Source organism: Arvicanthis niloticus, chromosome 16 (genome assembly GCF_011762505.2).
Source record: "Arvicanthis niloticus isolate mArvNil1 chromosome 16, mArvNil1.pat.X, whole genome shotgun sequence".
NCBI classification, from domain to species: domain Eukaryota; kingdom Metazoa; phylum Chordata; class Mammalia; order Rodentia; family Muridae; genus Arvicanthis; species Arvicanthis niloticus.
This window is the reverse complement of record NC_047673.1, coordinates 34,414,522-34,439,850: the sequence shown is the minus strand read 5'-3', so window position 1 is coordinate 34,439,850 and position 25,329 is coordinate 34,414,522. Positions and strand designations below refer to the sequence as shown.

Here is a 25,329-nt window from a genome sequence, read left to right as displayed (position 1 = left end):
GAAAGATGGAGGCAGGGAAGGCTGAACTGTAGTTAGTCTGCCCTTATCTTCTACTCATATTTTTCTTCCTTGGAATGTTAATATTGAAAGACACTTTACACATGGCCAGAATAGAGAGGTTGGTCACACAGCCCGTGTTTCTAAGAAGTACTCAATTGTCTTGCCTTCTAGGTCACAGACTCTCTAAATTTAGTTAATCATTCTCACTAAAAAGATGTCCTTTTGAGATATGCTATAAATATTTTCTCAAGCAGAATTTGTTTTTAATTTTTATACATGTATAGGCTATATATTGTGCTTCCTCAGAAAATACTTCATAAATATTTAGATGTTAAGTCCAGTCTGGGTGGCTTGACTAGTGTTGTTTAGAAAATTCTTTTGCTTGTTTGATGATACAAGCCAGTGAGTCTTTTACTTTTTTCCTTAAGATTTCAATTTTGAATAATTGGTCTACCTCCTTCTCCTTTCCCAAGTCATTCAGTACCTCCGAAAGCTGCTATTTATTCCTACCTACATTCAGCGAGGATTTATGGTGACATTCAACACATTCAGTAACTGCGATAGTCACTTCTGCGGATGGAAAGCCTAACTCATCATTCCTGAATAGAAAGCATTTTTCAGTCCATTCTCTATTACCCACACTAATGGATGGAAGCACTGGAGCAGATAATTTGAGACACTGAATGGGTCCAGATACGTTTTATATTTTACTTTGGAATATGCTTGAGTATTTATATTTGAGTGCATGCATGATTGAGGTTCAGCCATTCAATCTAGGTGGTGAAAGCAAACATGTAGAAAGTTTGTCCGAAGTGGGCAGAACACCTGGCTTCGGACTGGCTCCCTCTTCACAGCATTCCAACGCTTTTCACCACCATTCACCTTTGAAAACAAAACAACAACAACAAAAAAGGCATCACTTAACATGCTGATGAGGAATGAGAGTGAAGAGCAGAATTTCCTTATCTCTAAGCTTCTGGCTCAGACCTTTCCTGGGACTGAGAAGCAATTAAGCTTTTTGGTGAGGCCATTTCTCTTCTAGTTACTGCTAGAAGAGAAAGGTTTAATTAGTAGTGGGAGATGCTAATGCTGCTGAGAGTCTGACTGTACACTGTCTGAAAGGTACTGGCAGAATCTCCTATGCCTTAGTCAGCTTCCCCTTGGTGAATATTTCCCTTCCTGTGTTTCTTAGGGTAGATGCTTGTTGTTATCTTTTTTCTTAGCCTATTGTAATACATTAACCACGGTTGCAAAAAAATTCACAGTCTCCACAGAGGTAAGGCTAGTGAAATAAAACAACTCACACTTGAAAAAATATAGCTGTATGAAATCAAGTTAAGAAAACAGGAAACCTGAAGATTGGTATGATGTATATCACACCACAAGATAATCGCGAACTCTCTCAGCAAAGAAGTAACACATGTCTTTACATATATAAATAAACATAATACAGATACACACCAGAATATGAACATATATGGTTTCTTTGCTAATGACAATCTTTGGGCTTTGACTACAGTAATCAAAATCAGGTTAATAATCCTAATGTTTCAATAAAACAAAATTGTACATATTTTCCACTGACAGAGATTGAACTCAGGGTATCTATTAAGATTTACTAAAAAGTAAATTTTAAAATGATACTAAGGACAAGTTCACATGCAACATTTTAAAGGACTATTTCATGACTTGATTTCAAGACATTCTACTTTTAAAAATAAGCCTTTGTTCATTATTTTTCTAAACTACATTAGCCTCATTGTTTTTTGTCTTGACTAAGTCACTGTTACACATCGCCTAACAATGTAAAATGCTGCAACTGAACTTATTACATGGGAAAGATAGTAACCAAAGAGTTAGGTTTGTGTTTAATTCACAATCACAATTCCTTTTACTCCTTTGCAAAGCAAAGTAACTTCCCAGTTAAACATTGCAAAGATGAACTCATTGCTTTTAGCATTAGAATCCCTCCTCAACCTCCCAAAAATATGAAGAAAATTTACCTGTGCAATTTGAGTTCTATTTCTTAGTTTGATTTTGCTCCCATCTCTCAGTCTCTTTAATTCTTAATCTCAAGTACATCATTCTATCCTAACTAGCCTGTTTTAATTATTAGAAATTATATCATGAATTTAATATATAAATATTAATATATAAATATTATATATTTATATAATATATAAATATTTAGAATTAAAGAGCATTAAATCTTAGCTCACATGCCAGAGAAGAATCTAATGATTACTTGTTTTTGCTCTTAGAGCAGTCAAACTTTGGCCTTACTGAGTTAAAATGACATATTTCTACAATGGATGAAAAGACACACAGAGTAAAGATGCGGCAATATTGATGTGGCTGGTTGTTGTAAAGCACAGCGGACAGGCAACACCAAGGAAGTAACATTGTCTTCATTATAAATGTAACCAATCTACTGTTTAAATGTAACCAGTTACTGTTTATATGGAGAGGCACATTTTGCCTAAGGAAAATCATCACAGTTATAAATAAACAAGAAACACCTAAAAATAGCTACTTTAAAATGAGGGATTAAATGTACATTCCAAATGTTGCCTTTCATCTTTAAAAATGTGTTGAGATCCAAACTAGAATGAAGTTGAGGGTCACGTCTAGGAAGTGTATAGAGGGTTCGATTTCTCAAATCCTTACAAGAAAATCAAAGAAAATATACTTCACTAAATAAAAGTGTTGGATTTCAATTTTGGATTGAAAGCTATATTCTGTACCAACACAAAAGATGATTAACAGAATTACCAATGACATTAATGATTACTAAAGTTAACTATCATATGATGGTTTTCTGAAACTTTAGTTTTCACCTCAGTGAGATTAGGGTCTAAAATAAATAGTGAAAAATTTAGTCTCAGTTCTGTGCATCTAATAGACTGCAAACAAATCTGACTCAGAAAGAAAATTAATCATAGGATATTAGAATAATCCTAAGTATTATTATTTAAAGCCTTTAAAATCTAATTACTAGGGGGTTTCTTTTTTTGTTTGTTTGTTTTTTGTTGTTTTTGTTTTTGTTTTTTCAAGACAGGGTTTCTCTGTATAGCCCTGGCTGTCCTGGAACTCATTCTGTAGACCAGGCTGGCCTCGAATACTAGGGGGTTTTTTATTACCATGAATGATGGAAAAAGTATAAAGATTTTTCAAAATATGATAATATAAGGTATTCTAATTATTAGAAGGTTTATAAAGTAAGCATGTCTACATCATAAATATAAAACTAAGTGGCAATTATACTGCATATTCTCTATTTTATTTATCACTATATTGCCAGCCTGACTGTTGCAGGATATTTGACCACACTGTGAACCTCGAGATTGTGTTGTTTACTGAAAAAAATCTGTTTCTGATTGTGGTGTGGCTCAGCCTTGGCATACATCTTTAATCCCAAACAATGAAAGTAAAGTTAGTTTTTAGAAGGAAGCACCTCTATTTGAAAGTGATGTCTAATTGAGTGGCAAAGTGATGAGTCAGAGAAAGATTTGACAGAATAGGATATGCCAAACTTTCATGATAACAGGGAAAAAAGAAAGGCTACTTCAGAGGAAGCAGTGGAGAAAGATGGGGGAAGGGAGAGAGAAAGAAGAAAAAAGAGAGGACACTTTTAAAGTGACAGTTGTACAGAGACAAGTGGCAGGGAAAGAACAAGCTAGACACAGGTGAACGAGAAAAAAATGATAAGGATTCAGAAAATTAGAACATATTAATCAAAGTTAGTATGAGGCCAAGCCGAGCAATTCAGGAGAAGCTGAGAGAAGCCAGATTGAATCAGTCAGCCTGGAAAGGAGATTGACCCAGAACAGCTGAATTGATTTAGCCAGTCAGAGTTTAGAAAGATCTAGAAATGGTGATCTTATTCAGCAAGAAGTCCCAGAGGTTGAAAACATTCTAGGCCTAAGTAAGATTTTACAAAGGCTAGAACCTTCCAGGACTAGACCTAGGTTAACAAACAGAGGCAGTAACCCTCCAAGACAATAGTTACTTCCAACAAATAAGAGATACCTTTACACTTGACCCGTTATTGGCTTCTTTTTTTAAAAGCAGGTATAATGCTGTGACTGGAACCTAGGAATTTGTGTATGCTATACAAGCTCTACCAATAAGTTACCACCACTGATTATTGACTTTTAATATGTAATTGACTATTAAAGAAAGAAATCCTTCCCTCTAACAGAATGTAAGATAAATGATAAATTGAAACTCTTAAAGTTCAGGAAACATAGATTGGGTAAGAATACAATCTATGAAAGCAGGACTTGAGTTCAAATCCCCAACACATATAGATAAATGACAAGCATGGACACTCCATGGCCTGTTACACCAGCATAGAGGGGCAGAAGTAGACACATTGTATGACCCTGTTGGCCAGCTAGCCCACATGCCTAGCCAAAGCAGGAATCTTGAGTTTGCTGAGTGAGTTTGTCTAGTAGGAGTAAGGTGGAGAGAGACAAGGAAGACAAGTTTCGTTCCCCTCAGTCCTCTGAATATGTGTTCACAGGCACCTGGATTCATAATAGAACTTGAGCAATTGAAACAAAGTGAGTTAAAAATATGTTTAGGATATATCCTTAAAGAAGGACTAGGGAAATATAGTAAATTCCAATGAAATATAAACTAATTCTTACAGTGCTCATTCCTAAACTGGATATCTACATTGACCCACCTACCAAAAGGCTCAGGAAACATCACTGAAGAGAAAAAGAAAAAGCCAGAGGATGGGTAAGAATGCTGAAGGATACAGAGGACTACTCAGAAATATTAGCTGCAAGACATTAAACAACTTGAACAATCAGGAACTCACAGCAACTGTGGTTATTTCACAAGACCTACACAAGAACAAGCCAGTCAATATCCCAAGAAAAGTGGATTGAGTGGATGATTTCAAGATTTCACCCAATACTGAGGAGCTATTGACAGTGGATAGTTGCTGGAGGAGGAAAATTATGGTTTAGTGAGGCTATAGTCACTGTTGAGTTTCTCATGGTTCAGTGAATGCAACCACAATGTACATATAGGTAGAAATAACTAAATGTAATGAGTTGTTAAAGAAAAACATGAATCTGGGATGGGATATGATATGGGAGAATCATTGGAGGGGAAAGTATGGATGAGGAAAAACATATTTCATTGTGTTTATGTATCAAATTCTCAAAAAATATAAAATTTTAAATACTTTAATCCATAGGCAACATCCTTATTCTGTAAATTATGAGGGCATTGGTTATTTTTTTAAATGTCATCAGAAAGGAATGAATTAACATTTATATATTATCTCATGTACTATATTATCTTCTCTAAAAATGCTAATTCTAGGTTGTTTTATATCTAGTCACACCCCAGAAAAATTAAACCACTTGCTCAACATGACATAGTAAATAGTGAGTCACAAATAAAATCTCAGGAATATGAATCCAAATTCAAGCCCTTTAGCCATAAAATCACAAGGAGAAGATTGGAGTTAAAAATAATTACTGAAAAATTATTCCTTTCTGTAAAACTAATTTGAATTATAATTATCATTGATAAAAAGTTTCAAAGTCTAATAAATGAATCTTGTTCAAATTAACCATGAACAGGGAAAAGTGGAATTTGAGAGAATGTATTGTTATTAAATTTAAATATAATTATGATTTCAATTTTAAAGGTTTATTTAAATGTAATTATCTTATACACATATTGATTACCAAATGCACATTGAATATTCCCTGTGTGCTATATACTGTGGTAGGAATGGACGTACAATTATGAATGATACCAGTTCTGTCCTTGAGAAATAATAATTTAGAACTTTTTGTATTTTCAAATTAGGTGTAATGGGAAATTTGTTGCTATGAAAATCCTTACAAGACATTTCTGTAGATTTAGAAGCATGGCATATTTCTGAAGAAAGGACGTGTTTCCATAAGGAAGGCAGGAGTGTTTATCTGATTGCTTTGTCATCACATTGGGAAACTAATAATTTATTTTAATTTTATTCTGCTAACAGGCTTTCTCCAAAACCCTTCCTTATCACCCCTTATTTGTCTTTCTGTTTTCTCATCCCTTAGTGTCTCTTCTCAGTAACTGTTTTTAATGAAACCTTCCATGACTATTTTCTGTAGTCATCTCTACTTCCTCCTAGAGACTAGTGTTAGAAATTCCTCATAAATATGCATAAATCATTTGACTGCTAACAACAAAATGAAAGATCACATACATGCATGTGGTAGAAAGCGTCATCATGAACATTCTAATTAAGAAATAATTTACCTTGTTTGAAAAGTTATTTTTATTTACTAGCACATTATTATTGTATGAATTTATGTCATTATTTCTCATTAGTCCCCAAATGAACTCCTGTATCTAAAGGCTCATCTTTTAATTTTCTAATCAGTATAGAAATTGAAGGAAAACAGGAACATGCATGAGGACTCACTATCTCACACTGGTCATGAACAGTGTCTTTCTGGAAGGTGTTTCTTGGCTGAGGAATGCCTGTCCACATTTCACTATAGATGTGTCCAAAGGAGCACACAACCCAGGGAGTATCCACATATTTTGTTTCACTCAGCTCACCAACTCAATTCTGCTAGGGTTCTTACAGGTCACTCTGTTCTAGAGCTTGCTTCTGTTTTCCCTGTCTGCTTTAGAAACATATCATGCAGAAGCTCAAGACCAAGAAGTGAGTAGATGTAGGTATTTAACACCGATTCACACACAGGACTAGAAAAGGAAAATACTTGGCCTCCATTTCCATTAAATTTGAACTTCTTGCCTAGACAGAGTAATCAGCCCTTAATAATTCTGCATCACTAATGTCTGTTAGATGATTCTGGGCCAGAAGGCTGAGATTTGATGCTCCAACGTTCGGTAGTATAAGGACTGTCCAGGTGTCCAGCGGTCTCTATAAATTGGCTAAGTTTTAGAAGCTATGCTTAGTGCTTCCCATAATTTCAGTTAACTCAGTCATTCTGGATTTCTGATGGGGTTGAAGACCTATAGTCTCATAGCCAATCCTGGCTATTTACTTTGAGAGAACAGATCTGAGTGGATGGTTTTTAGCTGACATTCATTCTAAAGCCAAGAAAAAAAGCCAGGTTCAAAACTAAGTGATTTAGTTAGGACAGATGACAGAGGTTCTGGTTAGTCAACAAAATGATGGACTGGGTATTAGGAATATCTTGTACCTCACTGGTACAATTAGGAATAACTATGCTCTAATTGCATTTTGAGAAAGAAGTTTTATTTTAACAGGAAGGGTGAAGCTAGGTGATGAGAGAGAGAAAGAGAGAGAAAGAGACAGAAAGGGGGGGGAAGGGGGCAGATGTTCACATGTCTCTGCCAGTCAAAGATAGTTTATATATCTAGGTTGGGTATTGGGTTACACTTCTGACTGAGCATTACCAAACTTATAAAGCCTTTGATTAACATTTTTAAAAAATGTATAAAAGCAAAAAGGAGGAGGGGGAATGGGATAGGGCTTTCTAGAAAGGGGAAATGGGGAAAGGGGATGGCATCTGAAATGTAAATAGAATATAAAATAAGTAAAGAAAAAAAAGAAAAAAATTTAAAAGAAAAAAATTAAACTGCTTAACTCTACCATAGGCACATAGTTTCTTATTTATCACACAAATGTCTAATGCTGCACATCAGGCATGCTTTCTATGTGATGTATTACAATATTTCCCCTTAAATCTTTGCAAAGATGAGGGAGAGAGCAGGTGATAAAGTATGGTTCTATAAAAAGCAAATATTTTATTTTATTTCCTCAGGTATTTAGGCCCATAAACTATTTCAAAACAATCCATTTCTTGGAACCAAGTTAGAAAAAAATCCAAATATAATAATTGTGTAATCATAGTACAACCTCAGTCCCAGTTTTCTTCCAGCATTGCACTTATGTGAATCCGCCCTTTTAGAACAGAGGAACTTCATCTTTCTCTTAATCATGTTTTATTTTACTGGAAAGGACAAATTCTAGACCACTTATCCTACTAGCCCTGATTCCACTGAGAAAAGAAAAAAATTCAGAATTGTGAGAATAATGGAGCCCCTTTTGACATGAGAGAAAATTACCCTTAATGGAATATAATAATCTCTCTAAACATTACACATTAAGCATTTGAGACAGAAGTTACATTAATATATTGTAATATTATAAAGTTAGTGATAAGCTCCTAGGACCTTCAAGACTCTTCTGGACCTCAAAGGACCCACTGACATTGTGTTAAGGACACAATTGCTGGTAATGCTGTTCTCTTCTGATCTGTCATTGGCTCTTCTTTTTTCTCTGGGTGGAATATTTAACTATATTACCAATACCATCTTTAGATGACTTCTAGCAAAAAGGAACAAATTAAGAAATTTCACCTTCTGATCACATAATTGCATTTTGGATATTAAGAGATAGAGACCTTTAAGGTAGTTGGTAAAGCAGAATCAATTGTAAGTAATTATATTTGATCTCATAGGTAACTTTTATATAGCAGTACTTATTCAAATGAGGACTTGCTTCCTATTTAACAGAAACTCTTAAATTCTCATCCCCTAATCTTAAGCTCTTCCATCATACAGACTTAATTTTGCTGGTACTTTTTCTATCTATCTATCTATCTATCTATCTATCTATCTATCTATCTATCATCTATCACCTATCTATCATCTATCTATACATCTATTTATCTAGCTAGCTAGCTAGATATCTGTCTATCTATCTTTTCTAAACAAGGAGAACTGATTCTTCTCTGATAATCTATATTTACTTATTTAAAATATTTATTTTATTGTATGCATATGAGTGTGTGCCTCTGTGTATGTATGTGCAAAATGTGGACACAAAAGCCCACAGAGGAAGGAAGAGGGATAGGATCCTCTAGAATAAGAGTTACAGATGGTAGTGAACCACAGTGTGGCCACTTGCACTCATACCTGGGTCCTTTGCAAGAGTAGCAAATGCTCCTAACTACCATCTCTCTAACCGCATCTCTTAACCACATCTCTCATCTTTCATTTTAATTAATTAATTTTTTGTTCATATGTGTGTGTATAGAGATGTGTGTTTATGTAAATGTGTGTACTTATAGTTGTGAGTGCATGAGGATGTGCATGCATATTTAACCAAGTGGTAAACCTTGAGCTATCTTTTTGATTTCTCTCTAGATTTTTTAAGAAGTCGTTCATTGTACTGGAAGATAATGGATTGGCTAGACTTTGTGGACTGTGAGCTCCACTAAACCACTTGTCCATGCCCTAACCTACTCAGGAAATTACAGATAAGAAAACTATGCAAGTGTTTACATGGTTAAAACTAAAGTACTAATGTTTGTGCAGCAGGAACTTTATTGACTGAGCCATTTCCCTAGACTTGGTTTAGATTAAAATAACAATAAACAAAAATTGTAAGATAGATGTTCATCAAAGTTGGTGAGAGAGAGAATAAAATGAACAATGTTAATAAGAAATGCCCAGATACTTGAGAGAAATATAAATGAGAGGAAAAAGTAAAACGTGAGTGTGACATGTTTTTCTTGAAAGAGATAATAATCGTTGCTGAGAAAATGCTGTCTGTCTTGAACTTGAATAGACAAAGAGCAGTGATTTGAAATTATGCTGTTTTTCCTTTAAAATGATAAAATGGAAGTAATGATTCTTTGCAAAGAGTTGTTTTCAGTTAGAACATGAATAGGAGCTATCATTCTTTAAGAGTACACTAGTTATGAATCTTCTACATGCCATGATAAATTAAACTCAATTGTCCTAAACAATGATGAAAAATTGCCAACTTAGAACCTTAGCAAAGAAATGATCAAACCAGTGATATTCAATATTACTGAAGACAGATGTTTTATCCATCTCTTCTATCATCTACAGTATTACTTCAATCCAAAGCAAGTCTTAACTTTAATAGAACACTTTTTGGAAGGTAGTAAAATGGAAGACAATGTGTAGCAGTAAAGAAACAGATAGATACTTGTACCAAGTAGAAGGAAGCTTGTTTGTTTGTTTGTACCTTCTAGCAGAATTCTTGGAAAAATAACCCAACTTCTTTCCAAAAAGTAAATAGAAATTTTTTCTACAATTTGCATTAATCAAAATTGTGTCCCATTAGTGGTAAGAAAAGGCAGTTGTCAGCTTCTACAAAGCAGATTTGTTTCATAGACAAGGGGATACATTTAGCTGAAGTTTGTTTAAAACAAACAAACAAACAAGCAAGAAACATTCCTGAGCAGACCAGTAGTCAAATATATACTAGTAGACTACTGGTCTGCTCAGGAACGTTTCTTGTTTGTTGGTTTGTTTGTTTGTTTGTAGAAGGTTTGATTTGGCAGCAGATGGTGAAGATTGTCCTGGGTATCCTGCCACTTCTTTGAACTCCTTCAGAATGGAAAACATTTAGCATCAGAGTCACCAGGGCAACTGGTCTACCTGAAATAAGGGAGAATAGTCAGCTTATCTACTTATGGCTAAGGAGTACAATTTCTTTAAAATCGTTTTTTTTTTAATGACTCCTTAAGCTTTTTCTTTCTAAGTTCTTGCTCCTGGCACATATAACACAGACCCCAAAGTAGAACACAAACCAAAAATTGGTAATTCTCATAACTTTTCTAAATCCATGGAATTTTTCATATTATTTGTATTATTTTTTATTCTGTTGACTAGAGTTCAAGAAACATATAAATGTTCATCAAAAATGCCTATGACTGTTTGTTGCATATTTTAAACATATAGCTAATTCACATGTCTCATTTCTTGTGGTTAGATGAAAATAAAATTCTGAATAGAAAGTCAGCTATGATTTTTCATTATTTTAACAGCTAAGTTTCTAGTTTTCTATCCTTTCTTCAATATACTAAAGAGTGTTTGTCAGTTTTCTAATACCAAATAACCAAAACAATTTTCATGGTAAAGTAATCTTAATTGCAATGTTAAAAGACTTAGAAACTTTAGGTCAAGGAATCCAGGCATTAAACTGAAGACCCCATGCATGTTCGGCAAGTACATTACCAATGAGATGCTACCTATCTTCAGATACTTTCTTGTTCAGTGAAAACTCTGAACTTTTCAGTCATTTCTGCGTAAGTAATCAAGTGAATTTCTGTTGAGATCACACATGTAATATATATATATATATATATATATATATATATATATATATCTGTAATTGGTACCATAAATAATGATTCCTTGAAAATCTAGAGTCTTCTCCTTATAAATCTAGCTCTTTAAGTGAAATGTATCATCATAGAAAGTGTTCTTCCTACTCTGTACTTCATTCTTCTACTCTGGCCTAAATGTGATTATAAGAGATCATTAGTGAAATGTCCTGTAATGGTATTGGACTGGGAAAATTTTTCTTTGTAAAGTCAAAAAGCATAATTCTGAAAAAAATAAGTTGATCAATTATATTTCTTTTCATAATTCCAACTTAATATACATTTCTTCGTGTTATGCAAATAGACTAATTTTAGTCACTATTTCCAAACAGCCCCATTTTGCTCATTAACACTCTTATATAGTCACATCTTATTAAGAACATATGATGTATGTGTGTGTGCATACATATATATATATATATATATATATATATATATATAATCTTAGGAGTATTATTCTGTATCTCTTTAATATTAGATTAAATTGAAACCTTGTTATATGGGTCATGGCTTATGTGTTAAACTGCCTTCCTCTGCAGCCTGTGGCTTGAGTGGAGTTAACAGATTTCTCAGGAGCTAACAGCAATGGAACGGACACTGCTATAGGACAGGTATGTGCAACTGAAGATCAATGACTTTAAAAAGGAAGTCATGTTAGAAAAGATGCACTAGGACTAGGTCAAGTATGCTACTCAGACACTGGAGAAGTACAACATAGAAAAGGATACTGCAGTACATATGATAAGTAAGTTTGACAAGTACCACCTGGCATTTCATTGTAGGAAGAAGCTTCAGTAGTTATGTGACACATGAAACCAAAGACTTCATCCACTTCTAGTTGGCTCAGGTACCCATTATTGTGTTAAATACAGCTAAGAGCATAGACTGTGCAAATACCCAAAGACCCATCCTAAAACAAGGACTGCATCCTAACTTTCAGATACTAGAGCCTGAATCTTCAACCCTACTCAGGGGAACACTTCGTTTTCACCTCCTTAGGAGCTTATGGTTATAAATTAATTACTAAAACAGTTTATATTTCTATTTAGTAAAAAATTAATATCATACCATACCATGAATATATTATCTATAAATTTTATTGAGTTTCAATTAACATAAAATAAAAATATTCAATTTATAGAGTTTCCAAAATGCAGAAAATTGCACTGATTTTATCTTTTCTTTAATTGACTAAATAAACTTTATAACCAAGCAAATTACATGTTAAAAGCATTCATATAATACTTGATTGCTATATCCTTATAGACATCATATTGGCCCCTAATGATTTTGACAATCTGTCAAAAAGGAAAGAAAATAGTCATTAGAATGTTACATTCCTTTTAAAATTTAGATTAGAATAATTTTGATGCTATAGAAGTAAGTGATTCAGTCCCATAAGACAGTGTGCATGTATAATTTCAAATAATAGGCTATACTGCCTGGCTTTGTCTAATTAGTGTGGAAAGAACTATACAACAACTGGGTTTGTGAGGATAATTCTAAGTGACTGTAGAGATTACAAAACATCATAAAATGATAAGCTAGGAGACATTTTCAAATTGGGACAGCTGCTAGAGATGTGCAAGGAAATGCAAAGTGGTTATCACAAACATATCAGAGTTTACATATTCAATTAGACACACAAATGTATTTTTGCAAGTTACACATCTGTCCATGATTTTTCAAACAGATATTTTTGATAACACACCATGTACTAAGAACACATGAAGTCCCTAATCAATTTGTCCTCTAAAACTTCATTGTAGATTATACGCATATGTGTGTGTGTTTGATCCATGAGATGCATGCATATATAAGTACATACATATATGTTATATATAAATGCACATATATGATATATATGTGCATATATATGTATATATATATATATATATATATATATATGATTTGCAGATCTGAAATAAAGTCCATGAGCCTTTAAACAAAGAATTCTCTACTGTTGCTTTACCCATATAATGGCCTGTGTTCAAATGTGCTTGGCTGCCAGAAGTGGAGGTTACCTTGTTGCTTCCTATGCCTCTCTCACAGAGTTTCTTTTCTAGTTTTCTCATGTGCGATTCTTTTCAACATTGTTGAAATTATATAATTGTTAATATATACTTATATTAGTGTGAATTAAGTTCTATAATATCTTATTCACAAATATGCATCATCTTATATCATCAATTCTCATTTACTGATACATGGGAAAGACTCCAGCTACCTTAATCAGGTCAGTCACTAGACTTTTATTTTCAGTGTTTTTTATCCATCATTTCTTAATTGCTTTAGTAGAACATATATTAATTCATATGTTTTTCAACACTTCTATCAGATACTTTGTCTTTTTCTCATTTAATATGTGGTTCATGACATTAAGTTAAAGACAGAAACTTACATTGGAAGGAATTATCAAATTCTGTTAAAGTAGACTTTACTGTAGACAGAAGGAAAAGGCATGGGAAGTTGTTAATAAATGCCTTTTGGGGGTCAAATTAATGGTGTATGTTTTCAGGGACATATAGTACAAATGATTGGTTTAGGTTTTCAAAGTTTGTATGTCATGAGTGTTTAATCTTTGGAATAAAATAAATGCATGCTACTTCCACCAACCAGAAAGTTGGGTGAAAGGGTTTTTAAATATTTATAAGCAGAAGAGGATATGAGTTAACCAATGAACGCTTCTGATTGTTGCAATCCAGACTCTTCCCTAGAAAGGATGGCCTGGGTGGCTTTGTAGTAGAATCTTGAGGGCCTGGAATGTGTGACATTATCTGGCTTTCTTTTGTGCTGAGAGGAATCACCTTGTATTTTATTAAATGAGCATATGAACCATTTTGACACTGACAATACCTACTCTGTCTGTCTATAAACATGATCTGTGTGGTCCTGCTATCTCACTGTACCTAAACATGTTGTCTATTCATAGCAACACATGAATTAGGTGGGCAGACTGTTCTGTTTGCCACTGTAGCTCACCTGAGAAAATGAGAGAAGGAATCATGGGAGAGAGACATAGGGAACAGCAAGGTACCTCTCAGTGTTTCTGCAGTAGAATGCACTCAAATGGAGTCCATTATATGAGTAAAGACATAGTGAAAAATTATTTGTTCAAGTATTCCACGAGTCATGAATTTTGCAAATTCTGTCTGTGATTTTTCCATCTGCAAATAAGACATGAATAAAACTGTGGGTATAACCTTCATAATCCAGCTTAGAAGAATGACAGGTCATCCTACAACGTGAGAATTATGAACAAAACAACACAAACAGGTTCACTGATCCTAGTGGACACACCAGTGATAAAGCAAAATGTAAATAACTTTAAACAGTTCTACTGTCTTGAAATGATAGAATGTAACCATACAATAAGAGGTTGTGATGAGGAAAAATAAGCTATCTAGGCTAAATCAGTTCTGAGAATTTGGAATCAAACCATGTCACTATCTACTAAGCTAACAATCACATTCATTAGCAGAAAAATAAAAACTATTGTACAGAAATATTTTTAGACTATAAAATAAAAGATCAAAGAGATCATATGAAATGGGTGGTCATAGCAATGAAATATCAATCTGGCTGATCCAATAAAAGTCTAATTGAGCTTTCAACAGGAGGTATTTGTGACAACTACATGGTGTCTCTTTTCCAATAATAAAAGTTAAATGAAAGTTCTCATCTTAGCTTTATTGAGCTAACCTGGGTTATAAACTCATCTTTGCAGAAATTATTACAGCATGGGGCATGGAAGAAAAATACAAAGCTATGTAATCATCTTTAAATGATAAAGCTTGCATGACGATATGACAAGACCCAAACATTTGAAAACATAAAAGCAGATGATACCAATACTGACCACTAAGGACACAGCAAACAGAAGATAACAAAGAAAGTTGTGCCTGAAATAGTTATAGAAGAATCTTAACAAAGAAAGACCTCAAGAGATTTTTTTTTTAATTCAGTAGAAGAACTAGTGATTTATTTATATTATTCAGAGGAATGATAGTATCAACAGAAACACTGAATGAATTTTCACTTTAAGAAGGGAGATGGAGTCTGGGTCCATCTGGAGTCAGAGAAGATACACCTAATGATCAAGAGACTGGAGGTTCCAGGGAGTGGAGAGGTCTGGTGGGGTGGGGGACTAGAGGGGTGGTGACATCCTTGGAAAGACAAGGGGTTGGGGAGGAGGTATGGGATAAGAAACAGTCAGAGGGGTGGACAGGGAGGGGGATAAAGTCTGGAATGTAAGAAAAGATCAAACAAAATTTAATAAAAAGAAAAAGTTCTAACTCAAATAAAAGAAGAAGGGAGATGGAGAAAGGAGCTAGGGTCAGGCCAACCCGCTCTTCTTCTATAGACATAAATCAAGGGTTACACTCTAAAGTTGATGCATTCGGAATAAGGTTACTATTTAGAATTACAGTAGGAATCACTAAAGAATTTAAAAAAAATACATTAAATGTTAGCTCCAGAAAGTTGATTTGAATTTTTGAAAGAATTGAAGTCTGTTAGTTTTTCTATTGAGTCTTTGTCCCTTTAAAAAACAAATGCACATATTATTATAATACATCCATGAACACAATGCTCAATTATAAGGGTGCAGGGTTAGAAAACATTTGTTTCATAGGTGGTCTTACAGTTTCAGCAGCATTCTCTTGAATACATTGCTACAAGTACATGTAAAACATTTATTGTATGACTTTGGTAAAAATGCATATTTCTGCATTTATAAGAACACACAGGAACTGAAGTCATGTCTTATTAATGTACATTACAAATGCCTTTATGTGAAGGAGCAGATGGTAAATATTTTAGATTTTGGTGGTAATGAGGAAAAGTGAAAGATTTAAATATGTATAGGCACAAAAATGGAGAAATATTTTTGCAATTTTGTATTTGCTTAAACTCAATATATAGTATAGAAGTTAGCTACAATATTTGTTATACAGATCTGCTGAGAGCACTATTACTTTATTATTTTACATGAGAAAAGGGGGAGTGATAAAATTTTGCTTAATTGTGGTCCAAGTCAGTGAGTGTATCCTTGCATCAATTCCATTGAAAATGTGCATCTGTGGAGACAAGCTCATTTGTAGGCCATAAAAATTATAAAGCAAAGTAATGTGCAAGGTTTAACCCATGGTTTATAGTTTGCTGGCAATGGCTCAGTACAGTCTCCCTCCAGTTAGCTAGAATCTGAACTTAGATTTTTTCCTCTATTGATGGTCCAATTGCTAAATTTTTCCCAGGTTATTGTAGAACCAATATGCCATTGAATAAAATAAAAATTAATCTGTAATAAGAAGAAAATATAAATATAGCACATACTTATTATTAAATTCAATAAGCATAAAATTAATCTTGTTAAGTTACTGTGAATGCTTCTAAACATCAATTTTCCATTTCATTTTATCTTCTGGCAAAATGATGGCAAAGACAGACAGCTTGATAATAAGTAGTTCATCCTGTTTTCAAATCCGTGGGCATATTTTCATCACCATGACTTCTTGACTCAATCCAATTGAACCACATATGGGTTCATTTCCTCTGCAGACCTAATTGGCAAGATTACAGATTCTAAGGTGGTGGAGGGAAATATCAAACACATTAACAGATTGTCTAGGACCTGTTCTCATATTTTATTTGTGAATTTGTTCATTTGGTTACACATCCTTGGAAAGAGCACCAATAAACAGATTGAGTCCATTGCCTAGTTTCATAAGGTCAAATTACATTTTTTTCTCCACATATTTTATAAAAGTCGTCCTACAGAATTTGTTGCTGTAAAATGGCATTTGTTGTTAATGGCATGTCTTACTGATGGAACTCTATCTAGTACATTATCCTTGCAATTTTCAATTTCATATTTAACCAACACTCAGAATTCAATTGAATAAAGATATGCTTTATTTTCTTCCTAAATGACTCAATTACTGACTTCAGAAGTTTCCACAAATGTTGCAGGTACTAATAGAATACATATTTAAATTCATCTCCTCCAGCCATGCTCATCTGACTATGTTAGCTTAAAATGCAAGAGTTAAAAAAAATCATTTTTGGTGGTATTATTCCCAAGTGCAAGCTGTAAATTTCTTTGAAGAAACGTCTTTTACATTTTTAAACACATTTTCCATCAGCTTTTGCTTTGTAAGGATAAAAGCAGAGCAGAGGTATAGCAGACTCTTAATTAACTTAAGGGAAAGAAGTTAAAAGCACTCCCTCTCGCTTTGTGTGTTACAGAACTACATTCTTGAGTGGGAAATGAAAGATTTACAGTATTTTCAACACAGCAACTTTTAATGAGATGCATCTGCCTTGTCTGGTGCAAGCATGCCTCTAGGGGTTCTGGGAACCAAGACAGAAGCATTTCTGTCTATGTTACTTAATGGCTTACTGGATAAGTTCCTATGAAGGGTTTTCAGTTAAGGATAATCTCACTTTACTGTTTTGAGCTGTGAACACATCTTACCTGGGTAACCTTTTGAGTCATACATACAACCTGAATCAACCAACAGCTGCCCATGGCAACTGTCTGCCTAAGTATTTAGAAACTATTTGGTGAGCTATTTTCTCCAAATTCCTTCTGTCCTTTGTTTCAAAAAATGTATAAGATGACTGTTGCAAAATAATAATCTGATCTATAACTCTTAAGACTCTAGTTTGCTCACAGGGCTGGAAGATGGCTCTGTCAATACGATTTTGCCATGTAAGCATGAGATCCTGAGTTTGGCTCTCCAGCATCCAAGTAAGTAGCCAGTTTGTTAGGGCACATCTGTAATCCTGAAAATGGAAACGAGAGGATCCCTGGACACTGCTGGCTAACTAGTCTTGATGTGTTGGGAAGTACCAAGTTCAACAAGAGACTGTCCCTAAACTAAAGTGAGGAAACACAAGTGAAAAACATAATGCCCCATCTCTCCCTCGAACCGAGGACCACTGCTAGGCACACTCTACCACAGAGTTAAGTCCCAACCTCTAGACATAATAACATCATGTAAGATTAACTTCTGGCCTCCACATGCATGTGCATGCGTGATGAACTGCAGATTAACAAACTTAATACCACATATACGAAAAATTTTAAAAGCTAGGGACATAGCTTGGTGCTGGATGGCGGTAGATCACTTACCTAGATCAATCACTACTGTTGCAAAAACTAGCTGAATAAAATAAGGCCCAAGAAGCTAATTAACCTCATGTCCATGGTCACTAAGGGTCTGCCATAAAATAAAACTCACTTTATGGACTGTCTTCAACCCATTTCTGTCCAACCCAAACTATGTAACGTTGATCCTTTTCAAATACACATTTGGAGCTCTGATGTGGCTTTAAGTTCTTACTGCTGTTGGAAAAACAAAAGCATTCTTTTAAAACCAGTGGAAAACACAAGCTACATCACTGGAGGTTTAATGATACTGCTTTTAAAATGTAGATTTTGATCTTAAAAGATTGAAAGATTTGTACACTAAACTCTGTCAAAAAATCTACACAAAAAATCTGTATACATATACATATATATGTGTATATGCATATATATATATTATATATAATATATAATGCTGCATATTCTTATATTAGCATAATGGCTGTTTATCAGATTATATTAAAAAAACAAAATTACTGTGTGCTCACTAACTGCTTCATAAGGCTTTCAACATTCTTCTAAGGGAGAAATGCATCTGATGTCAGTAAAATCAACATTTATTCAACTGATATAATTTCTGATGGGGTAGCACAGCATAGAGTAACCACAGGGTTGAAAACATTTTATTTTATAATATCAGGTCTCACAAATGAATTTTCAAACCTACCTCATAATACATCTAGTTTCTATCAACACTGACAATAAGTAACCACCAGTACCAATACTATAAACAAAAAGATAAGGATAATCTCATATTCTTTGCCATAAAATGATACTATGCAATTTGTACTGCAAATAATTTTCAAAAATGAAAAGGAATTGGTCTCCATGGGCATCATTTTAAGCACCGTGTAAACATATGCCATTTCTACAATCAGATTGATCGTGGCTGGCCAGCAATCTCAGAATGCTGATAGAGTGGTCGGTGATGAATCCAATCAAACCAGTTAAGGGCAGAGACCTGTCAATTCCTGTGAGTTCCATTGAATGAAGAATATTGGCTAATCAGAATTGCAGCCAGTGGTTCCTGGAATTGAAACTGTAAACATTCTGAAATAGTCATGTTGTGAAGATAGCACCTGAGTTTTAAAAAATATCTTTAATAATAAAAGGAAATAATATAGATTGAGTGCTAAATTATATTCAATGAAAATATACATACATACATACACACCCACACACAAACACACACTTGAGTCTATTGAATATGATAATATATTCTCCACTTAAAAATAGGGAAGTAAAAACACACACATATGTTATTATATGTATTATATATGTTATATATATTATATGTTATTATAATATATGTTATATTATATATGTTATATATTATATATTATAGATATATTATAGATATGTATATGTTATATACATAACATATATATGTTATTAATAACAAGATCACACAGCATATACATTTTAAAATTAACAATCTAATTCTGGGCTAAATTATTTTAAGAAAATGTAGTTCTTGGACCAGTGAGTTGATTCAGCAGGCAAAGGTGCTTTCCCCACAAGCCTAACTTCCTGCAATCCATTTGATCACTGAATCCATGATGGAAGAAGAGAACTGACTTCAGAAAGTTGTCTTACGCAGACACATGCACACACATGCACACCACAAAGTAATAGTAATTAGAATAGAAAAACATAATGATACAAGATAAACTGAAAAAGGGAGGACACAAAGTTAGAAGGGAAATATGTTAGGGAAGTCCCTGGAAAAATGGCTCCATGAAATATTTCAAATAATGCGCTCAATTATTAAGCAAATGTTGTTAAGGGGCCTGCAGAAAAAGCTCAGCAGTTTAAAACCCTTACAGCTCTTCCATAAGACATGATTTTGGTTCCTAACGCACATGACTTACAGCTGACTGTTATTCTAGCTCCAGGAAGACCTAATACCTCACCTCTGTGTTCAGCTGTACTTTATGTGCACACACACAGACACACACTCTTCCTTTCTCTGAACTTCTCTTGTAGCCCAGAAGCTGGGACTGTGCCTCCAGTTTCTCTCCACATTCACATTGCCTGGCTTCACAGACCAGGAAGTCAATGCCATCTTTCCAAGACCTGTGTTCCACGATACACTAATGTTCCATGACAAGACGTCATAAAGGATTTTGTGGGGTAAAAGGTCCCGTAAGATTCATAAATAGAGGGTATTACTTCTCACTTCCTCACCCTTGGAGATGCACAAAATTTAATAGCCCATTAAAGGGTTTTATAATTTTGGATTGAAAAAGTTAATAATATAATCTTCCAAAGTCTTTATATGAGATACCTAACCATGTGTCAGGGACTCTAAGACAAGAAGGTGGGGGCAGGGAGTGATTTGCAAGAGTTTCATATAGGAAACATCTAAAGGTTCTAGAAATTCTATGTTAGAGATTGTGTGTCAGGGAGATGGTTTCTTTTGAGACAGAAAAGACATTTCTATTTTAAAGATTAACATAGAACTGGTAGGATGGCTCAATGGGTAACACAATTGCTGCATACATAGCGTGAGAACCCGAGGTTGGCTTTCTAAAACCCAAGTAACATTAAATACAGTGCAGTAGTAGTCCCAGGGTTCTAACAGTAAGAAGGGAGACAGAAACAGGAGACTCTCTGGAAACTTGACTTTGTCATATGTAGTAGGAGTTGTTGTCTGAGACAGGGTGAAAAGTGAGAAACCCTGCCTGAAATCAGCCTCTGACTTCCACACATGCACCTACATATATACGCATGTGCATACACACAACACACACACACACACACACACACACACACACACGCACACACGCATGCACGCTCAAGCTCTTCATATACTAGCACAAAGATTAAAGAACAATATTCAAATAAAGGATAGTGAAGATATAAGAGAGATAACAGGCCAACTGATCCCTTTTAGTTTTCAGTACAAGTCTAGAAAGTCAGGAGAGCTAAAGAGATTGTGATAGTTTGTATATGCTTGGCCTAGAGAGTGGCACTACTTGGAGAAATAGCCTCCTTGGAGTAGGTGTGGCCTTGTTGGAGGAAGTGTTACTGTGATCGTGAGCTTTAAGACGCTCATCTTAGCTGCCTGGAAGCCAGTCTTGTTTAGAAAGTGTGTTAGAGAGATTGTGTGTCAGGAAGATGGTTCTTTTTGAGATAGGAGAAACATTTCTACTTTAAAAACTAATACAGAACTAGTAGAAGGGTTCAGTGCTACATAGCATAAGGACCACAGGATGGCTCAGAACAAGATGTAGAACATATCTCCTCCTGCACCATGCCTGCCTGGACCCTGCCGTGCTCCTACCTTGATGATAATGGACTGAACCTCTGAACCTGTAAGCCAGCTCCGAATTAAACGCTGTTCTTTATGAGAGTTGACTTGGTCATGGTGTCTGTTCACACAAGTAAAACCCTAGCTAAAACAGCAATCCATCTTTTTAACAGAGAGATCAGCATGCAAGAAGCCAGCTAGATCTGCCTCAGTACTCAAGGGCTGCTCCCTGAGGTATGGTGAGGGGTGGAGAGTACGACACAGTTAACTGAAAGATTCTTCTTCATTGCCTTTACCAGCTTTAAAGACTCATAGGATGAGTTGTAAATGGAATGTTATTTGTAATAACAGCTGATTTGTAATTTTTATAATTATTTCAAATCCTGATCCATCCAGTCCAGCTGCTTACTTTATTTAGCAAGGACACTGAATTTCAATGCTTTAATCCCATTTTGTCCAAAGACCCTAGTTACTGATTTTCTGATGTATATTTAATTTTATTTGTTCTTTTCATATTTTCTTCTTCTCCTAGTTTAATAAAAAAAAATTAAGAAAGACATTTAAGTTGAATAGAATTCTTTATACACTGACTTTCTTGGTAGTAGCTAAGTCTTATTTGTCTAAAGAGATGATGATGAAGGTAAGGCCAGCTGGTTTTATGCAAACAACAATTAAATGGGGTGTTCCTAAATGAAACCAGTAAATAAGTAACCAAACCATATGGCTCAGAGACCTCCCTTCTGTCACCAGAAAATGTACCCTTCTTACTTAATATGCTAATTCCTAAAATCACCTCAAGCTCTTGAAGTACCCAGAGTAGGGGGAGAGAATCAATGTTGGCAACCTGTGCTTCTTGCTTACAGGAAGGAAGGCTGAGACTTCCTGGCCTGGGTCTTCATAGTCATAGCCACAGTCATTCTGAGTCTGGTAAGGACACAGGAAAGAAGACAGCTGTCACCGGGACATTTCACATCCGAAAAGGACCTTGAAGAAGCATGTCTTTCAGCACTAGACATTTATAGACAAAGAAACAAGTTACTCAAACAGAAATCAACAAGATGTGCCTAGTTTCATTCTATCTATAAGGTTTAGTTTAACCCTTAATTGGAGGTTGTGTTTGTTTTAAAGTCAATACTTTATTCTCTTTTATGGCACTGGGCATCAAACTCAGGGCCTTGCTCATGCAAGGCAAGCACTCTACCACTGAGTTCTACCACCAACCAACCAATATTGTCTGAAATAACAGAAGCTATTTATGCTGGCTACCTAAATAACAAACGTCTTCTCCTGAGGCAGCAAATTAAAGAGCAAGTAATCATTTTCTAATTTTAAGGTTCCTATTCCTTTAGTCATTTTGAATTCAGACTTTAAGCCAATCTATGAATGCCAGGTTTCTGCTAATTACAAATGATTCATCTTAATTAGCCAGAAAGAGTGTTCTAACACGAAATAAATTATTGCGCGCGCGCGCGCACACACACACACACACACACACACACACACACACACACAAACCCCCAACTTCTGTCAAACGTTTAATGTTCACTTAAACTCCCTTTCAGAACAAATGCCAGTCATGGAGGTGGAAGGTTAGAAAGAGAGCTTTAGGGGCTGGATGGATTTCAGATCTGCTCTGGCTGCTTGCAGGTGTAGCAGTGTTTGTTTTAGAAGTTATTATAGCATATCACAATCGTTATAATTATGATGGTAATCAATGTTCATTAGGGATACAACAGAAATTCCATGATTAAAAACCATTTGTTTTATCCCAGTAGGAGTGGTGATTTATAACTGTGTAAATTGTTACAAATTGCTTCTCTTAGGGACAGCAGGGGTGAGGGATATATGAATTTGGCTATTGCAGCAGCAAAGTGCCTTTATTGCATGAAATTATGGCAGGTCACTGGTGTGTGGGACTCCCTCAAAAGGCAGGCATGCTTGTCACTCCCCCGCTCCTCTACCGTGTGATTTGGTGGTGCTGTTGACGGCTATCGATCCATTGACATCTACATTCTTCATCTATCTGAATTACACAATTCTGGGCCAGCCAGGGTGTCTTTGGGTTCCATTATCAACTGCTCCAAAAAGGATGCAAATTAAATGGCATCTTTTCCTTCTCTTTCTAGCTCCACAAGCACCCTCAGCTTCTCTTGAAGCAGTAAACATAGCTGGAGACATCCACTGCTTTGGCTTGTTTTGGTTACTCATCCAAACAGAACACTCAGATCCATTCTCAGAGGGAGAGTGGAAAGCCCATACAGAGAGGGGAAGCATAAACACTTCAAATGAAAAGTTCTTTCCCTGAACTGATACCTCCTCTCTAACTATCTAATCCAGATAAACACTGTCACACTTCACAGCGACCAGCTGGATCCTCCCACTCCTGCTTCAGATCGGAAACAGTCAGTACAAACAAATAGATTTTTGGAGATAAATTCAACTGTTCAGTTTAAAACTGTTTGGGGCTCATCTCCAGGCTAAACATACTGTCTCCTAGAAATGTCTTTGCTGTCAGACAAAGGCTTGTATTGTGAGTCCCACTCAGAGATCTGCCTGGAGCCCTGCTTTATCAGATCACACAAAGGAACTCACACTATCTCAAGGAGAAAGGAAAGAAACACAAAGCCACTCACTCAACTCGAGTCCTGCTAGAGAAGCCCATTGGTGACCTTGAATCATGGCTGAAGTGCAATGGTACTTTCTTTTACAATTCACTGAGCAGGAGACAGGACTCTTGTTTCCTTATATGCTCTCTGATTCTGAACCTGGAACGTTGCCCAGGAATACCATATACGGCCAGATCAGCCTGTGCCCAGTAAAGTTAACTAAGGGATCTCTGAGGTCTAGCAAGAAGATAGCAGTCTTGAGTTGAGTGGGGTCGATAAAAATACAACCAGTCATGAGAATGCAAGCTGGAAACGTGGCTTCCTCTGACTCTGGGTGTCTGTTACCTGGACTCAAATTCATATACTGCTCCTATCGTGAACAAGAGATTCTCCTGAGCGGAATGGAATGAAATATACTATTAGCATGTGATTTTAAATGTTTATTACTTATGTCTAAAGAAAGAAAACTAAAAATGTATTTTTGACCTAGAGGTTTAGTGAATAATTCCATTGTCACCTATTGTTTTCTTCAAGAAGACGTAAATGTGTACAAACAAAGTAGAAAACAGAAAAAAGAGTCTCCCTAACCAAGCGGACCCAGTGTTCCCTGTTACAGTATTGTGGTATATAATTTCCTGCACTTTTTCCTCTATAAAATTTTTTACTCTTCATATACTCACACACACACACAGAGTACATCAAATGTCTATAATACTTTGTATGAGTTTTTTATTTACATCTTTATCATGAACATTTTTCTGAATGGTGTACAGTTATATTCACCCACATTATTAGTGTATCTTATATGTAACACTGAGAAGATTAACTGATTTATGTTGGTAATATTGACTGGCACCTTGACAGATCTAAAATCATCTAAGAAAGGAAGCCCTGAGATTGTCTCTAAAGGGTTTTGTGAAATTTTTAAAATGACACGGGAAGAGATATCCTAAAGGTTGGCACCGCCATGCCACACTTTGGGGTCCTGGGTTTGATCAAAAGAAAAATTAGCTGACCACCAGTGTTCATTTGTCTCTGCTTTCTGACAACAGAAGCAATGTGACCAGTTGACTCAAGTCCTGTTGTCACGACTTGCTTGCCATGACAGCCTGTACTCTTGAAAGTGTGAGCCAGACTAGAATCTTCCTTTGTTTGCCTTTT

The 25,329-nt window shown here is 35.2% G+C and overlaps 1 long non-coding RNA gene across 2 annotated transcripts; it reads right to left on the bottom strand.

Moving 5' to 3' along the window:
* Positions 1-693: 693 nt before the first annotated feature.
* LOC143434612 (uncharacterized) lies at positions 694-24,268 on the bottom strand. 2 transcript variants are annotated; one of them, XR_013104232.1, is made up of 3 exons: positions 24,196-24,268; positions 22,424-22,570; positions 694-882 (listed from the first exon to the last, which is right to left on the bottom strand). It is a non-coding gene; the product is annotated as an uncharacterized LOC143434612 (long non-coding RNA). The 2 variants fall into 2 exon arrangements; XR_013104233.1 differs by lacking the exon at positions 694-882 and adding an exon at positions 19,259-19,348.
* Between the last annotated feature and the right edge of the window lie 1,061 nt (positions 24,269-25,329).